Raw genomic sequence first — 18,522 nt, 5'->3', positions numbered from 1 at the left:
CAGATGGGGAGAGTTCTTTGTAGAAACTTAAGAAGCATTTCTATATTCTTTGCATTAAGAGGGATTAAACACAAATTATTCAGGCTACAGTGTTTTCTTTGGTAGGTTATGATTATTGCCTTTCACTGATAATAATGTGTGCAAATTGAATTCACAGTAATGTGATTTCTATTTGTAATGTACATTGCCTTTGCATTCTGACAACTTGAGGTCTGTCACCAAGGAAGAAGGAAAATAATTAGCAATCAGAAGTGGGAGTTTAATATTTTAATTCTCCAGCTGTTGTGAAAATTGGTTTTGTTTGCATGTCAATTCAATTAGTCATAAGTAAGGATTCAGAATAATGCATCTATGTTATAGAGCTTTTGAACATGCACTGCAGGTAGAAATTGATAGGCTTTTTAGTTTCTTACCACTCTTTAAAGGAATGCAGACATCAAAATTCTTTCAAAAAAGTATTCTTAATATTGAGAAGGGAAATTAAAGGAAGACATATGGTGACAGTAGAACCATAGAATATATGAAATTTACAGAGTATAAATTGAGATGACAATAATAAAAGAAATATTTCAATTTGACTATATACAATGTAAAAATAAACATACATAATTGAAATAACTTTCCATCTAAATGAACAACAAAATTTAAAGGTAAATGAAAAATTAGGGTAAATATTTTGCAAAAATTTGGCAGGGAAGGTGCCAATACACTTCAAATGTAAAAAGAAAACTTGCAAACCAGTGACAATGTAAAAAATAGACACAAAATGACATTCAAACAAAAATTGGGATGAATGGAAAAAATCACAACAAATTTAAATTCAAATAAACATACAAAAAGTTTTATGTTTATAGGTTTAAAAAGTGTTAGAAAAAATGTGTCATGAGTCTATGCTTTAATCTTTCTCTTCTCCCACTTTAGATGCATAAAAATGGCAATAAAAATAAAATTAAAAAGGCATAGTCATGATTAAAAAGATAATCTAATCTGTGGACCAGAAATAGAATGGAAACATGCTTGGTAAGAGTAACTGAGTTTCAGTTTTAGACTTGACAGAGGTCAGTAAAACTTGACTTCAGTTAATGAAAGAGTCTTAGACACTTGTTTGTACAAGAGAGAGAGAGTGAGCTAAATTCACAGGGAGAAATCAGAGATCCCCTCCCCACTGCCACCAGCATCACAAAAGGAAGATAATAAATGGGTAGAAAACTGTCTGGGATTGGAGTTTGTTTAAAGCTACATGAAGGCAGCCCTTGGGCTCCAGCTCTTTTTCTGTCTTAGCTCCTAGAAATATCTATGGCAACCCCCTTCATCAAGGAGTTAAAAGGAGGTTCCAGATCTAGATGGTCCTGAAATGACTCTTTCTCATTCTTTTTATGCTCATACATATGCTGAAAGTCAGACTACTCTGAAAATGTCTTGGGTCCAGAGCAGCATGCCAACTGAAATCCATGTACCATATTTATACATAGTTTAAAAATGCAATTTTACGAATTTGATCACTTGGATCAAAGGATACTCTTAACCAAAAAATTCTCTTCTAGTCCACAGATAAGCAATTGCATGCAAATAAAGAATAACAATTAAATTAAGGATTTGGGGTAAAAGGTGAGGGGGGTAGGCAGCAACTCTCAACCCCTCCATGGTCTAGAAAGGGAATAGTGAAAGAACAACTGGCCACAGAAGTGGATGACATAGTAAATAAAACTCAATATTAAACAGTTTCAGATTTGGAGGGACTTGTAGTTTGGTTACTATAGCAGAAAATAAGGGTAGAATTACTTGACTCCAAACCCCGACAAGGATGAGGTCCAGGTGAAGGGGTAACAAAGAAAGAGGAAGAGGAAAAGCTCATAAACTTATTTCCTTAACAATAGCTGGAAAGAAAAGCAGACAAACTTAAAACAGGTTAAGAATAGCAAACACAGTGAAGAAAAGCACACAGTTTAGCCAAAATTGTGGAATGAAAGCTATTCTTGGCAGAAAAGTCATTTTGTAGAGTCCACAGATAGCCAATCTCCCTTGGAAGAAATAAAATCAATACTTTTCCCCACATTCAGATAGTAGCAAATAAAAACAGAGGGGATACCTCTGAAACAGGTTATAATTATAAAGGAATTGCTGCTAGCTGAAAGTTACTGAAACCTATCCCTAACTGTGGAAAAGTGAAATAGAGTTGAGCTCACCTGAGAGCAAATAACCCCCCGGAAGTGCTAACCCCAACCCAGTGCTCCCCACTTGCTCTACAGGAGCTCAGGCAAAGACAGATCAACTGATATCCTACCCCCATCAAGTGACATGTAAAACCTTGGTAAGCAACACCAACTAGGGCAGAGTTTTCTGTACTACAGACAGCCCACAGAAAGCCTTTACCCACAAGCCTCACAGTAGTTGTAGACAGCCACCAAGTGTGTAGATAACACTACTCTGTAGAAGTACCAGTAGGAGGCACCAATGATTCAGTGGAAACAGAACTGCTGGTGAGCCAATCAGCATTCTACCCCCAGTTACAAAGAAGGTATCCCAAGTGATCTGTATTAGCCAGGGTGGAAACTGATCCACAGAGAGTCATAAATCATAGGTTTCCATTTGCAGACAGTCACCAAGGTCTATACCACTTTAAAGAAGGCCCAATGGAGGGGAGTGGCTGCACAGCATCCCACAACAGTCAGTGACAACCCAGACCCCTGCCCCATGTGCCACCACACCCATTAGAAACAGCCAGCAGATGCAGCACAGCACCCTCCAAGCATGCAAGCATAGCCCCCTGGGCTGATGTACAAGAGTGGGCTGGCAAGAAATCCATAAGCAACCAGTGAAGTAGCTCATGTGCCCCAGCACCTCTAGGAGGATCCCAGCTGTGAACCCCAGTGTTGCCAGTTAACTCAGTTCTCATTCAAACACACAGAGCAGCAGAAAACAATTTCTGAGAAACTTGCCCATACATAATGGCAGTATAATCTATAAAGGAGCTTACAGAAGAGCACCACACATGCATCAGTCACCAACCAGTATGTCCAGATATGAGTCCAATGATTTGTGACCTATACACTTCAGAGGATGCAATAGCCCTACACCTCTACCGCCCCCATAGACCACCCAGTACCATATCAAATTCACTATAATACCTCTACCTTAGATCATCATGCCCACACTCTCTGAAATATGAATGGGGTAGCTCACATTGGGTTTGGAAGACTGCATATACAGAGCATTTCTTCAGGAGGACACATGAAATTATACCTCCTAAGAGGGAAAAACTGGGCTGCTACATTACAGACAAGAACCATGTCCTCTGACCCAACACAAATCAAGTAGATACCTAGACATACTGAGGATTACAGGAGGCCTCCTAGAATTTATTAGAGGTGAGCTGGTATTGATCCCCATCTCCACACCAAGGGAAACATTCAGGTAAAGCTGAAGACTGGTAGGCATCTTCTAAAGGTTTCAAATCCTGATGTAATCTAAATCAAGAATATTTAATAAGAAAATTTCTCCACCTCAGCATGGATTATTATAAATAGTTCTAATGTCAATTTTGATCTTACATATGTTACTTTTTATGTTGAATTAATAATTGTTCCCTTACTATTTGATATTGTGCCCTCAACCCATTGCATTGTATTTCTTCTAATGTTTTAAAGCATTAACTGTGATCATTCTCTCTTTCTTTGTTTTCCAAGCTCAAATTTATACTTGCTGCTCTTATTCCCTTTTTTCCCTCTTACATTACTGGCTCCTGCCTCAAATCCCACCTTTTTGTTCTTTTTATCTTGGCTTATATTATCCCCCCCCCGCTTTGGTCATCTTTTCTGTCCTTCCTTTTTCAGCTTCTCTATAGTATAATAGCAATTTTACTATCTTTAATAATTCATATTTCAATCTATTCCAGAACATCACTACATTTTATACCTGGGTTATAGAAACTATGGAGAACATTTTTAACAAATTTTTCTCCTTAAGGTTTATTATGACATGGCTTTGCTCTGAGTGACTGTGGCTAATAGGATTTAGTATCTTCTCTCAAAGTGGTGCTGATACATGGAACAGCAGAGGATACACCTTGAATGAGAGTATCAATACCTGAGGCCTTAAGAGAAAGAAGCTTGCTAAATAGTCCTTTGTATAAAGAAGAGATAATCAATTCAGCAGATGGGTAGACATACAAGCAATATGAAAAAGCAAGGGAACAAACCATCCCCATACATGCCACCACACTTCAACAACTGATCCTATTAATACCACATTGCAAAAAATGTTTTTGAAAAAATACAGAAAGTTCATAATTAAAATGTTTGAAGAGATAAAAGAAGATGAAACGAATGAATTGAAGCAATACAGAAAGTAAAAGATTATTTCATTAAGATATAGGGATTTGAGAAAGAACCAAATAGAAATTCTGGAAATGGAAGACTCAATAAATCAAATTCAAAATTTGGGTGAAATAATCACCTATATATTTAGACCACATAGAATACAAATTTTCATGTCCTGAAGACAAAGCATATAATCCTGAAAATAAAAGTGACAATAAAGAAAATATGTTGAGACCATGACCAATGTATTTAAAAAATCTGGGATAACATTAAGAGACCAAATCTAAGAATCACTGGCATAGACAAAATACAAACTAAAGGAACACACAATCTTTTCAATAAAAAAATAAAAAATTTCCAAACCTTAGAAATGAAATGAAAAGCCAAATAAAAGGAGATTTTAGAACCCCAAAGAGTCAATATCAAAAAAGATCTTTGGGCTAGGGTTGTGGCTCAATGGTAGAGCACTTACCTGGCATGTCGTGAGGCCTTGGGTTTGATCCTCAGCACCAAATATAAATAAACAAAAGATACATTGACTACTAAAAAAATATTTTAAAAATGGTCTTGTTCAAGACTTATTGTAGTTTAAATGCCTAATATATAGAAAAGGAGAGAAAAGCTCCAAGAGAAAAAATCAGATTATATTTAGAAGTAAGCCAATTAGAATTTCAACTGATTTCTTAGCCTAGATCATATAAACCAGGAAAGCATCACGATACCTGATCTTAAATTATACTACAGAGCTATAGTAATAAAAACAGTACAGTACTGGCATCAAAACAGACATGAAGATCAATGGACTATAACAGAAATCACAGAGACAAACCCACATACATAGCAGCCTTATTAAACTTGACAAAGTTGACAAAAACATGTTAGAGAAAAGATAGCATTTTAAATGAATGGTGCTGAGAAAATTGATACATAGTTGAATGAAACTAGATCCCTATTTTTCACCCTGCACAAAACTCAACTCTAAGTGGATCCAAGACCTAGGAATTAGATCAAAAATTTTAAAACTACTAGAAGAAAATGGAGGTTCAACACTCAAACATATTGGTCTAGGTACTGACTTCCTTAACAAGATGGCTAAAACTAAGGAAATTAAACAAAGAATCAATAGGTGGGATGGCATCAAATTAAAAAGCTTTTGTACATAAAAGGAAACAATAACATAAATAGAGGACCTACAGAATGGGAGAAGGTCTTTGCCAGCTGCTCATCCAACAGGGAATTAATATACAGAATGTATAAAGAACTCAAAAACATAACACCAAAAAAGCAAATAACCCAATTGATAAGTAGACAAAAGAACAGGCATTTCTCAAAAGAAAAAATGCAAATAACTACAAATATATGAAAAAATGTCCAACATCCCTAGCAATCAGAAATGTAAATCAAAACAGAGATTTCATCTTTTTCCAGTTAGAATGTCAATCATCAAGAATACAAATAATAGGGCTTTGGTTGTAGCTCAGTGGTATAGCATTTGCCTAGCACATTGAGGAGGTGCTGGGTTAAATCCTCAGCACCACATTCAAATAAATAAATAAAATAAAGGTAAAAAAATGAGTACAAATAATAATAAATTGGCAAGGATGTGGGGTCACTCATACACGGTTGGTGGGATGGCAAATTAGTACAACCACTTTGGAAAACAATATTGAGATTCATCCAAAGAATAGGAATGGAATCACCATATGACCCAGCTATCACACTCCTTGGTATTTATCCTAAAGAGCTAAAATCATATATATATATATATATATATATATATATATATATATATATATATTATATATATATATATATATATATAATATATATATAGTGGTATAGCCATATTAATGTTTATCTCAGCACAATTCACTATAATCAATTTATAGAGCCCATGTCCCTGTCAATTGATGAGGGGATTAAGAAAATGTGGCATTGTACACAATCATGTTTTACTCAGTTATAAAGAAGAATGAAATAATGGGATTTGCTAGTAAATGGATAGAACTGGAGAACATCATGATAAGTAAAATAAACCAGACTCAGAGAGTCAAAGGTCAAATATGTTATCTCATATGTGGAAGCTAGACCAAAATAAGGGGGGATATTGAGGGTGGAGAATCCCATGAAAATAGAAGAAAAAAATCAGTGAAGTAGAGGAAAGGGATAGAGAAACAGGGAGGGGATGGGAAAAGGGAGGAATGGCAGAATGAAATTGGCCAAATTATGCTATTTACATACATGAATATACCACAATGAATTTAACCTTTTTGTTTATCAATAAAGTACCAGTTAAAAATAGCTATAAATAATTAGAAAAAAGTTCAGTAGAGTAGAGGAAGGGGAACTGGGGAGGGAGGAGGGAAGGGAAAGAGGAAGTACTGTGGATTAAAGTAGAGCAAATTATATTCCATGCCTTTATGATTATGTGAAAATGAACCCAAATATTATATATAACTATAATGAACTAATAAAAACATTAAAATATTAAATTAAAATATTCAGAAAAATGTTCTATTAATTAAGTAAAGTTAAATAATATTCTATTTCATGTTCTGAAGTTAGTAAAAGGCACCAAAGCTATTGAATTTAATTATTATTTTACATATCTCTCCTTCTATTTATAGTCTGGTGGTGTTTCTATGGGTAATAAAATAAATGTATATGTAATTCATAAGTTGGTTATATTTGTGCCATTAAATATATTTTTCTTATTAGTATTAGGTTTTTGCAATAAAAAATTTGACATAATTAGTGTTCTACTTGCGGTTCTGCTTTGAGAGATTGAGAATGAAAATATTTTATTAGAAGTTTACAAAATTGAGTATATTTCATTAAAAATGTAAGTTAAAATAGAAGGTGTTTTAAATTTTTAGAAAGTCACTTTTCTTCTAAAATGTTCAAATCAATAAAACTAAAAAAGAAAAATTGATACCATACCTTTCAATTAAAATTACATAATGTTTAAAATTTTTAATTTATTTAAAAATATAAACATGACTTATTAAACTTATATAAAATTAGTTTACTCACAAATTTTTGGTTTGACTTGCAGCATCGGCCAAAGATAATAATTGGTATTTCATTTCCCTTATGTCATGCCTAAATGGATATGTGTACAACTTTAGGAATAATATGAATTGTTTAATAATGCAAAATGTTTTTTGGCCAACATGTACAACTGTTGGATTTGTGAGTATCTCAAGAACACAAATTGTAACAGGAAGAGAAACAAAAAAAGGAATGGTGGACATTATTCTGAATTGACACTATTTTATGCCACAATATATCACATTCATTCATATAAGGATTTGACAAGACAAGATAGTTTTTCCTACTATTAAAATGATTCTGCCACTCAAATCCTTCCTGCCCTCTAAAACAGTGTCCAGCTTTGACTAAGCAGAAGAATAAACCACAAATCTTCATGGTATGTGTTAGTTTTGATCCTTCAAGAAGCAGATACCAAAACAGGATTAGACGTGAAAGGGATTTATTGGGGGAAATGCCTATGAAGGACAAAGGGAAGGCGCCAGGACTAGACACTGAAAGGCTTCAGATGACAATGTTTGTCTGACCTCCTTAGAAGGAAAGGGCAAAGAAAATAGGAAAAGTCTCAGACTGTAGTACTTTTCTAACAAAGAATTAGCCACATCAGTGAATATTCTTTGACCCAAAGTTGTTGTAGAGAAGATCCTTGTCCTGCAGGAATAGGCTTGCACATGTTTTTTCTACCTTGCTTAAAGTTTGGCTAGGAGTTGTAAGGGGAGAATGTGCATGGCAGTGGACCCACAACTTGGGCTATTGGGCAACTATGCACCATGGAGCAGGAGACTTAGCATAATTCTTGGTGGGCACAGTTCATTGGTCAGAGAATTCAAAATTGTAAAGATGTCAGTTGTCCAAAAATTGACCCACATATTTAACTCAATGTTTTTTAAAATGCCAGCAGGCTTTTTCTGCACACATTGGTAAAATGATTCTAAAATTTATATGGTAATGTAAATAACTTAGAGTAGCCAAAACAATTTCTGAAAAGAAGTTGGAGGAACTGTTTCCGAGATTTATTATAAAACTGTAAGAATAAAGGTAGTGTGGTATTGGTGTGATAATGGAGCGGAACAAAGAGTCCAGAAAGAGATCCACATATATATGTAAATGCTATGGTGTGAATGTTACACATATAGAGCACATTTTTTTCATTTCTCTGGTTGTACACAAAGTAGAGTCACACTATTTGTGTCTTCATACATGTACTTAGGGTAATGATGTCCATCTCATTCCACCTTCTTTCTTACTCTCATTCCCCCTTCCTTCCCCTCCCTCCCCTTTTTCCCTTTTCCCTACCTAGAGTTCATTTAAACCTCCCCACACAGCATATTATGAATCAGCATCCTTAAATCAGATAAATCATTCAGCATTTGGTTTTTTGGGATTGGCTAACTTCACTTAGCGTTATATTATCCAGTTCCATCCATTTACATGCAAATGCCATGATTTTATTCTCTTTTAATGCTGAATAATATTCCATTTTATGTATATATCACATTTTCTTTTAAATAAATAAATAAAAACTGTGTGGATTTATGATATGCAATATTATATATGTTGATATATATACATGCATTCATATCTGTATACACTGTTAAATGATAAATTGAGCTGATTAATAAACTCATTACATCACCTCTCTATCCCTTTTTAGTGGTGTACACTCAAATGGGGCTGGAACATTCAGATATCCATATTCAGAAGTAAATTTCAGGCCTGAGGGTATAGCTTAATGAGAGAGCATGTGCTTAATATGCAAAGATGCTGGGTTCAATTCCCAGTACCAAAACAAACATAAACAAACAAATAAATGAATATCAATCCATACTTTGTAACACATTTAAAATTGTATTCAAAATAGATGAGTAGATACACAAACAATATGAAAAAGCAAGAAAACAAACCTTCCCAAACAAAATAGATCTTAGACTTAAATGTAAAGATTTCTGAGAATACGGGCTAGTAAATCACAATTTGTAGGCCACATCAAGCAGGCCACCTCTTTTTATACAAAAAGACTTATTGGGACAACTCCATGCCAATTCATTATGTGTTGGTTTTGGCTGCTTTTATGTCACAAAGGCAGAGTTAAATAGTTGTGAGACTCTATATTGTCCTCAAAGTTTAAATCGTTCACAATTTGGTCCCTTAGTTAATTCATTTTCAGACCTCTTTAGTTCATGCTTTTTCTAACAGTTTGGAAGGAAGTACAGTTTATTTCCATTCTTTTAGTGGTTACTTTTAAAAATTTCAGATGCATATTTAGTGGAATCTAAAATCAGTCACTATTTCTATGTCCCTCTTGAACATTCCAAGGATTTAAAATGCCTTACCTCTGATGTCTCCTTTTCTAGCTTACGTGCTACTACTATCTCAGAGTTTTGTCTTTTTTTTACTTCCTCAATAAGATTTTTTGATCAGTTAACATTTGTATGCATTTTTGCACATTCTAATTCTTTCCTCATCTTTCTTTTTGAGTGTGTGTGTTTTAAGCCTTACTTTTGTGATGATTTTCCTTATTTCTTAAGTAATTAAGGAATAAAATTAGTTCATTAAGGGTCTGTTCTATGTGATTTTTCTTCTAGAAAAGTAAATTTTTAATGAAAGCTGATTTCAATGTCAGATTATAATTCAAGCGATTCTTTCAGCATTTGAAGTTATCATTATGTTCTCATATTTTCCATTACTATTCTAGAAATTTCTACTGTTTAATATTCTGTCCTTTAAAGTATTTGTCTTTTCTATTTATAAAGTGTGTGTGTGTTCTGTAGTTCCACTATGACATACCAGATGTAGAATTATTTGAATTTATCCTGTTTGTGATTCACTTTCCTCAACCTGAAGTTTGAGTCATAACATCTTTGACTCTGTTTCTCCCTCATTCTCATAATTCTCTTCTTCTAGGACTTCTACTGGACCTTCTCATTTTATTTCCATATCTCTAAGATTCTCTTTTAATATTTTGCTTCTCAGTGTTTTCCTGAGCTGTTTTCTTTGGGAGGAGGGAACCTCTTCAGATCTATCTGCTAGTTTCCAGATTTTCCCTGATATTTAAGCTGTTAATTGAATTTTAATATTTTTGCTCACTTTTTTATTCCTCAAAGTTTTATTTGGTTTTAAAATATATATAGCCTTTACAAAATAATGGCATCTGGGGATATAGCACCTGTCCAGCATGCATGAGGCCCTGGGTTTGATCCTGAACACTGCAGTATAAATACAAATGTGTGTGTATGTGTATGTGTGTGTGTGTGTGTATGTGTATACACATATATAATTTTAAAATATAATTTTTCTTGCTTACAGTTTGATTGCATTTGATTGCATTTTTCATAATAGTATTATTTTTAATGACAAAATATGAGAAGCCATGCAAGTGTCAATCAGTAGGTCACTGATAACACAAAATATAGCAGTGAAAAAAAGAGTAATAATTGCATATAGAAAAATAGATGAGTATATCTTTTACTTTTTTATTATTATTATTTTGGAGGAGGAGTACCAGCACATCCCCAGCCCTATTTTGTATTTTATTTAGAGACAGGGTCTCATTGAGTTGCTTAGTGCCTTGCTTTTGCTGAAGCTGGCTTTGAACTCTTGATCCTCCTGTCTCAGCCTCCCAAGCCACTGGGATTATAGGCATGTTCATTTTTTCTATTACCTCACTATGATGGTTGATTTGATCGTATGTGTTGTAATTTGGGATGATGTAGTCACATGCATGGGACTTTATCTATAGAAGTCCATGGATGGTTCATGGTTCATTCTTTTACAGAAATTTTTATTTGCTTCTGCTACTTAACAACACAGTGTTACCAATTTATGGCCACCTTGTATTAATTTCTAATCTTAGGCATTTCAGGACTATGCAAAAAGTATAAATTTAACCCCAAACCTGTGTTAATGGCTTGTGATTATAAATTTTCAGGGGAGATATTATTTTATCAAGAGGCCAACTTGAAACAAATAGGTATTCTTTTCAACTGTTTTGGTTAAAAGTAGATTTTTTTTCTCATTCCCCCATTTCAAAAAAGTGTGGAACTTTTGAGATTCCCAGTTTTATGTGGTGTCTCAATTCTCATTCTCTGCTCTGTACAAGCCTTTTTGTTTTGTTTTGTTTATTGGACTACTGAGCCAAGAATCTTTATTTTAATTTTGTTTTGTTTGATTAGTTGACATTTGTTTTAATTTTTAACTCACAAATAATAATTTTATATATTTATGGCATACTATATGATATTTTAATACATATATAGCTTGTGGAATGATCAAGTCAGGCTATTTGACAAACCCATAATCTCAAGAAATTATCATTTCTTTGTGGTGAGAAGATTTAAAATCCTCTATTTTTTTAGCTTTTTTAAAAAACAATGTACAATACACTATTCTGAACTATATAACCTGGCTGTATAATAAAACACCATAATTTATGCCCTTATCTAAATGTAACTTTGTAACTATTGACCAATCTTTCCTCATCCACCCCACACTCCAATCTCTGGTAACCACCATTGTCCTCTCTACTTCTATCACTCATGTTATTTTTTTAATATTTTTTTTTTTAGTTATAGGTGGACACAATACCTTTATTTTATTTTTATGTGGTGCTGAGGATCAAACCCAGGGCCTCATGCATGCTAGGTGAACACCCAACCCCAGCCCTCATGTTATTTTTTGATATCAGTAAATGTCTTTGGAGTAGCTATAACTTCATTATTAGTTTGTCCTTCTGATTTCCAGTGCTCTTGTGTACCCCCCCATCTATCTCTCTCTCTCTCTCTCTCTCTCTCTCTCCCTCTTTAACTCCCCTCTTGCTTAAAATTTTCTTGGTTCTTTGGGATTTTATACATAAATTTTTAAAAATTGTTTGATTAGCTATGAATTTAATTGCATAGTTAAATTATTTCCAGACTTTCTTGGTGTTTTAATAGATATTTTTGAGTTGTCCATTCTTTAATATTTCTAGGAAAAGAAGCTGACATGCATGATCTTTTAAAATAAGAAAGTCATAAAATTTATTATAGCATATACGTAGGGCTTATAAGTTATACAAATCTTTTCCTTGACTTCAAACTCATTGTAATAACACAAGGCAGTGGTAGACAACCTGAAACTCTTTCAAAGTACTTTAATATCTATTTAATTTGATTCTCATAAAACATGTAAGTTTAAGCATCTGTAGTTACTCTAATTTTTCAGAAAAGAAACAGTGGCTCAAGGAGGTGAGCTTACTTGTCAAAGCTTGCATATGAATTAGCAAGGGCACTTATAAGAATAGTATTAGATCCTAAGACCAATCCATTCTTTACTATTAATTTTTTTTTGCAAAGTGTGATATTTATCTTTTTGATAAAAACCTTCTCTGAAAAAATAAATCTAGAGGTGTATAGCATAAATCTTCCTATTAGAAAGCACAGTTTGGATCCAAAAGTTTGTCCTTTTGGATTGGTATATAAAAAATAAACTATGCAAGAAGACCTGGTGACAGTTTCCTTTGGGTTATGAAGGCCAAACTGTTTGTTGATATTTCTCTGTGGCATGCATAATGTCATATCCTCCATTAGCAACTGTCCTTCTGTCCCTAAAAACTTTCATCACCAAAATCACTAGGGGTTAGCCTTGAGGCTCCTGCTATTCAACATGCAAAGGCATCTTTTGGCCCACCTTTGTCATAGTGACATTCTGCATGGCCTGACCTGCAGATGGGTACTCATTGAACATAATCCAGAAGGAATGATGTTTCTTTTTCATCTGAAAATTTAACCTCACCAGGAGTTAAACTGGTGCAAACACAGCTGGGAAAGACCAAAGGTTTTTGTTTTTTCAGGTAAATACAATGTGTTGGTTTCAAGCTAAACAAACCTATGTTGGTGGCCTCTATAAGCTTATTTGCTTGAAACTTGTCAGTGTGTCTTGCCAGTGCTTGTAGGAGATACATTAGAACTGAATCCTTGCTTTAAAAATGTCTGAGATGTCACCTGAGGGTGAGACCTGGGAGGGAGAATCTTGGGACAGTTGTAGTAAAGAACAGAACAAAGACTAGCTAGCTAGAGATCGTGCGTGGGTGTGATTTTTTTTTTTTAAGTTACTGAAATGAGAATAGAGGTAAATATCTTGGAAAGTAAGATTATTTCTTTTAACTGAAAAGCTGTTGAAGGGTACAACTAGCAAATATGGATCCCATTCTTATGGGGGTTTAAGCCATTTGTTCTATAGACCTTGAATACTGAATTTTGGAGCAAGGCAAATTATATATGCAATAATTGCTCGTATATAACTAGTAACAGAAACTAGTAGATAGTAAGTAACTAAGCTGTTACTATGGAATAGGCAGTGCTCTAAGCCCTTTACATATATTAACTAAATGAATTTTTTAAATAACTATTGGTTAAGTAATACTAGTATTCATATTTCACAGAAGAAACTAAGTCTAAGATAGATTAAGAAACTTGTTGAGATTACAAACTCAGTAGAGAAAACTAGGATTTAGATCTAGACACCTGACTTCTGTGTCCATTACAGTCTCCATGTCTCTAGAAATCTTCACTAAAACATATTCTCCTCATTCTTATAGAAAATTCCTGCTACTTCTTCGGATAGAGGTCTTACAATGCCCAAATTACGGAGATTACCATGAAAAATAGTCTAGGAAATGATTAGGAAGCACACTAACCAAAAAAGAGTATTCACATTTCAGGTAAAAATGAAAAATGTCAAAAAGAATAATTCCTGGACTGGGGGATTACGCATGTGCATTAACAGGCTGATGTAAATTGTCGCAGTTTGATTGAACTTTATCTGTTTTTTTTTTCCAAAAATGGAAACAAACAGGAAGTGAACTTTTCCTATGCAAGGCTCTGAATTCAGAAAAATTCTTTCACTATGTAGGCCTTTCTTTTGGTCCTTTGTTCAGCAAATATCCAGTGACTACCTATATGTTCCAGGCAATATACTAGGCACTGAAAATACATTGATGAGCATAGATGGACATGTCACATATTCTCCAGAGTTTGTAGTCAAACAGGGCAGTCAGACAATTAACAATCTGATAAACAAATATATAATTACAAACAGGGGCATGAGTTATAAGAGGAAAGTATTGGGGACCATAGTAGAGGTAGCAGCATGGAGAGAATATGGTCTCCTCTGGAGAATTAGACAATACTTCTATAAGGAACTAGCATTTCAAGTATAAGAAGCAGCATAGAATGGCCCCATGATCCTTGTCCTTAAGGTCTAAAATGAGAATTAATGAATCACATATTCATACAAAATCTATTCCATTCACAATTTTGTGTAGTGCTCGTTATTTTCAAAGAAGTAAACAGGCTCTGTTTACTTATCATTGATAAAATAAAGCAAAATGAACCAACTTTTTTTTGTTATATGGTCAGCTCACTTCAATTTTTGTTAAGATCCTCAAATTAAGGAAACTTTCTTATGTGTCCTTTAAGCTTCAAACTTCCTCTTTTCCCTGTCCCTTTCAGATTTGCACTAAGAATTATTGGATAACTTATGTGCCACATAGTTTTTCCCCTTCATAGGTAGACTTATTGCTTGAGCAATCTCTATTGTTGCCTCTATTTTCTCATCCATCACCATCATTTCTCTGAAATTGCCAAATAAAGAATTCTGTTTCTTGGTTCCTTATTATACTTAGTGTCTTTGTAAAACACACACACACACACACACACACACACACACACACACACCCCACACCCCTTCTCTTTTGACTTCTGTAACACTCTTCTTTTCTATATCTTTTACCTTTCTGAATAGTCGTTTTTCATTTTTGATGGCTTCTTTTTCTCTACCCAACGTTTTAAAGTTGGTTTCCAAGTCATTGCTTTCATTGCTTCTCTTTGTTTTACATGCATATTCTCCCTGGGTAACCCCACACATTTTTATAGAGTTTGCAGGCATATGTATCTCCAGTAGCCTCCTTTTTCCTAGGCTCTTATATCTAACTGTGCACTAAATATTTCTCCATGATAAGTGCAAACACTTAATATTTATCATGTTTGGAAGTGAAATAATTTTCCTTCCCTTCAATGCATTCTCTACTCTGAAGTCACAGTGAACTTTGGAAAATACAAACATGATTGTCATCATGACTCCACTTGAATGCCTTCAATGACTTCCGTTGCTATCTTAAGTATCTTTATTTTTTTATTTTTATTGATTTATTTTTCTTTTTTTATTTATTTTTATTGGTTGTTCAAAACATTACAAAGCTCTTGACATATCATATTTCATACATTAGATTCAAGTGGGTTATGAACTCCCAATTTTTACCCCGTATACAGATTGCAGAATCACGTCGGTTACACATCCACAATTTTACATAATGCCCTATTAGTAACTGTTGTATTCTGCTACCTTTCCTATCCTCTACTATCCCCCCTCCCCTCCCCTCCCATCTTCTCTCTCTACCCCATCTACTGTAAATCATTTCTCTCCTTGTTTTTTCCCATTCCCCTCACAACCTCTTATATGTAATTTTGTATAACAATGAAGGTCCCCTTCCATTTCCATGCAATTTCCCTTTTCTCTCCCTTTCCCTCCCACCTCATGTCTCTGTTTAATGGTAATCTTTTCCTCTTGCTCTTCCTCCCTGCTCTGTTCTTAGTTGCTAACATTATATCAAAGATGACATTTGGCATTTGTTTTTTAAGGATTGGCTAGCTTCGCTTAGCATAATCTGCTCTAGTGCCATCCATTTCCCTGAAAATTCCATGGTTTTGTCATTTTTTAGTGCTGCGTAATGCTCCATTGTGTATAAATGCCACATTTTTTAATCCATTCATCTATTGAAGGGCATCTGGGTTGGTTCCACAGTCTAGCTATTGTGAATTGTGCTGCTATGAACATCGATGTAGCAGTATCCCTGTAGTACCCTCTTTTAAGGTCTTCAGGGAATAGTCTGAGAAGGGCAATAGCTGGGTCAAATGGTGGTTCCATTCCCAGCTTTCCCAGGAATCTCCATACTGGTTTCCAAATTGGCTGCACCAATTTGCAGTCCCACCAGCAATGTAGAAGAGTACCATTTTCCCCACATCCTCGCCAGCACTTATTGTTGTTTGACTTCATAATGGCTGCCAATCTTACTGGAGTGAGATGGTATCTTAGGGGCTAAAAGCATGCAATGGAGGAAGGATAGCATCTTCAACAAATGGTGCTGGGAAAACTGGAAATCCATATGCAACAAAATGAAACTGAATCCCCTTCTCTCGCCATGAACAAAAGTTAACTCAAAATGGATCAAGGAGCTTGATATCAAATCAGAGACTCTACATCTTATAGAAGAAAAATTTGGCTCTGATCTACATATTGTGGGGTCAGGCTCCAAATTCCATAATAGGACACCCATAGCAAAAGAGTTAATAACAAGAATCAACAAATGGGACTTACTCAAACTAAAAAGTTTTTTCTCAGCAAGAGAAACAATAAGAGAGGTAAATAGGGAGCCTACATCCTGGGAACAAATCTTTACTCCTCACACTTCAGATAGAGCCCTAATATCCAGAGTATACAAAGAACTCAAAAAATTAAACAATAAGAAAACAAATAACCCAAACAACAAATGGGCCAAGGACCTGAACAGACACTTCTCAGAGGAGGACATACAATCAATCAACAAGTACATGAAAAAATGCTCACCATCTCTAGCAGTCAGAGAAATGCAAATCAAAACTACCTTAAGATACCATCTTAAGTATCTTTAATCATACCAGAGGTTCATCTCCATTCCCTCTTCATACCAGACACTAATGCTTTGCATGTGCTGTTCTTTTTGCCTTCAATGTTCCTCTCCCATTTTCTATTTAAATTATCCCTTTTCAATGAATTGCTGCCTATCAATCTAGAAGGAAAATGTTGGTTTATTTTTCCTACCTTTTTGCTTTCATGATATGCAGTTCACACCTCTCTTATAGCACCTAGACACATAGACATATCATATGAATCCAGTATGTGGGCATTTTCTGTAGGTTATGTACTCAAATATAGGGATAGCACCTTATATGTAATGCCCTCAAATAATGTGGTCCTGAAAACATATTTGATATATAAATGCATCTGCAGATTCCAGGAGAGGCCAAATATTAGTTAATTGCAACAGACAGAGATTTGAGAATTCTGTTTTATTGAGTTATTAATTTAAATACATAACTCATTTTGATGATAAGTAAGAATTAACCATAATTATATGGATTATGTTTTACCTTCAAGTCATATATTATTCATTATCTTTTAATTAACTACTTACAAACTATAATTAATAAAAACAGGCTATCATTCATGTAGTCACGTTTTCTTTTGTGTGAAATCTGAAGAAAGGTAACATATCGTTAAGCTTTCCTGATTTTTTCAAACTGACTTTGCCAGTTTATTAAGGAGTTAAAGGCCTAAAAAGCAGAGAGGGGAGATTTCCTTGAGGTTCATAGTAAAGAACAGAGTCCTTTTTTTTCAGGGAAAATAAAACAAATGTACTATTTTAAAAAAATTTTTTGGTGCACAATCCATAAATAATAGTACTTCATTGTGATGTATTCATATAAAATTTGATCATTTTCAAATTTTTCAAAGTTATTTGCATTTCCCTGATTACTATTGGGTCTAGTACATAACAGGTGGTGCTCAGACTTCAGCATCCAAACAACTCTTTCCCTTTCCTCTCCCTCCCCCTCATCTCTTTCCCCTACCTTCCTGGTCTCCTTTCTGTTTTCATGAGATCCTTTTCCCCTACCCTTTTTCTCCCCAGGTTCTATATATGAGAGAAAACATATAACCCTTGACTTTCTGAGTTTGGCTAATTTCACTTAACCTTATGCTCTCTAGTCCATCTATTTTCCTCAAATTTTAATAATGATTTAATTATTCTTTATGGCTGAGTAAAACTCCATTGTGTATACATACTACATTTTCTTTATCCATTCATCTGTTGATGTATACCTAGTCTGATTTCATAAGTTGGATATTGTTAATTGTGTTGCTATACACCTGGGTGAAGACAGCTATAGTATGATGACTTTAGTTCTTTTGGATAAATACCTAGAAGTGGTAAAGCTGGGTCATATGATGGTTCCAGTTCATTCCTAATCTTGTGAGGAATCTCCATACTGATTTCTATAGTGGTTGTTCAAATTTTTAA

Source organism: Urocitellus parryii, chromosome X (assembly GCF_045843805.1).
Source record: "Urocitellus parryii isolate mUroPar1 chromosome X, mUroPar1.hap1, whole genome shotgun sequence".
Taxonomy (NCBI): Eukaryota; Metazoa; Chordata; class Mammalia; order Rodentia; family Sciuridae; genus Urocitellus; species Urocitellus parryii.
This window is presented reverse-complemented; position numbering follows the sequence as displayed.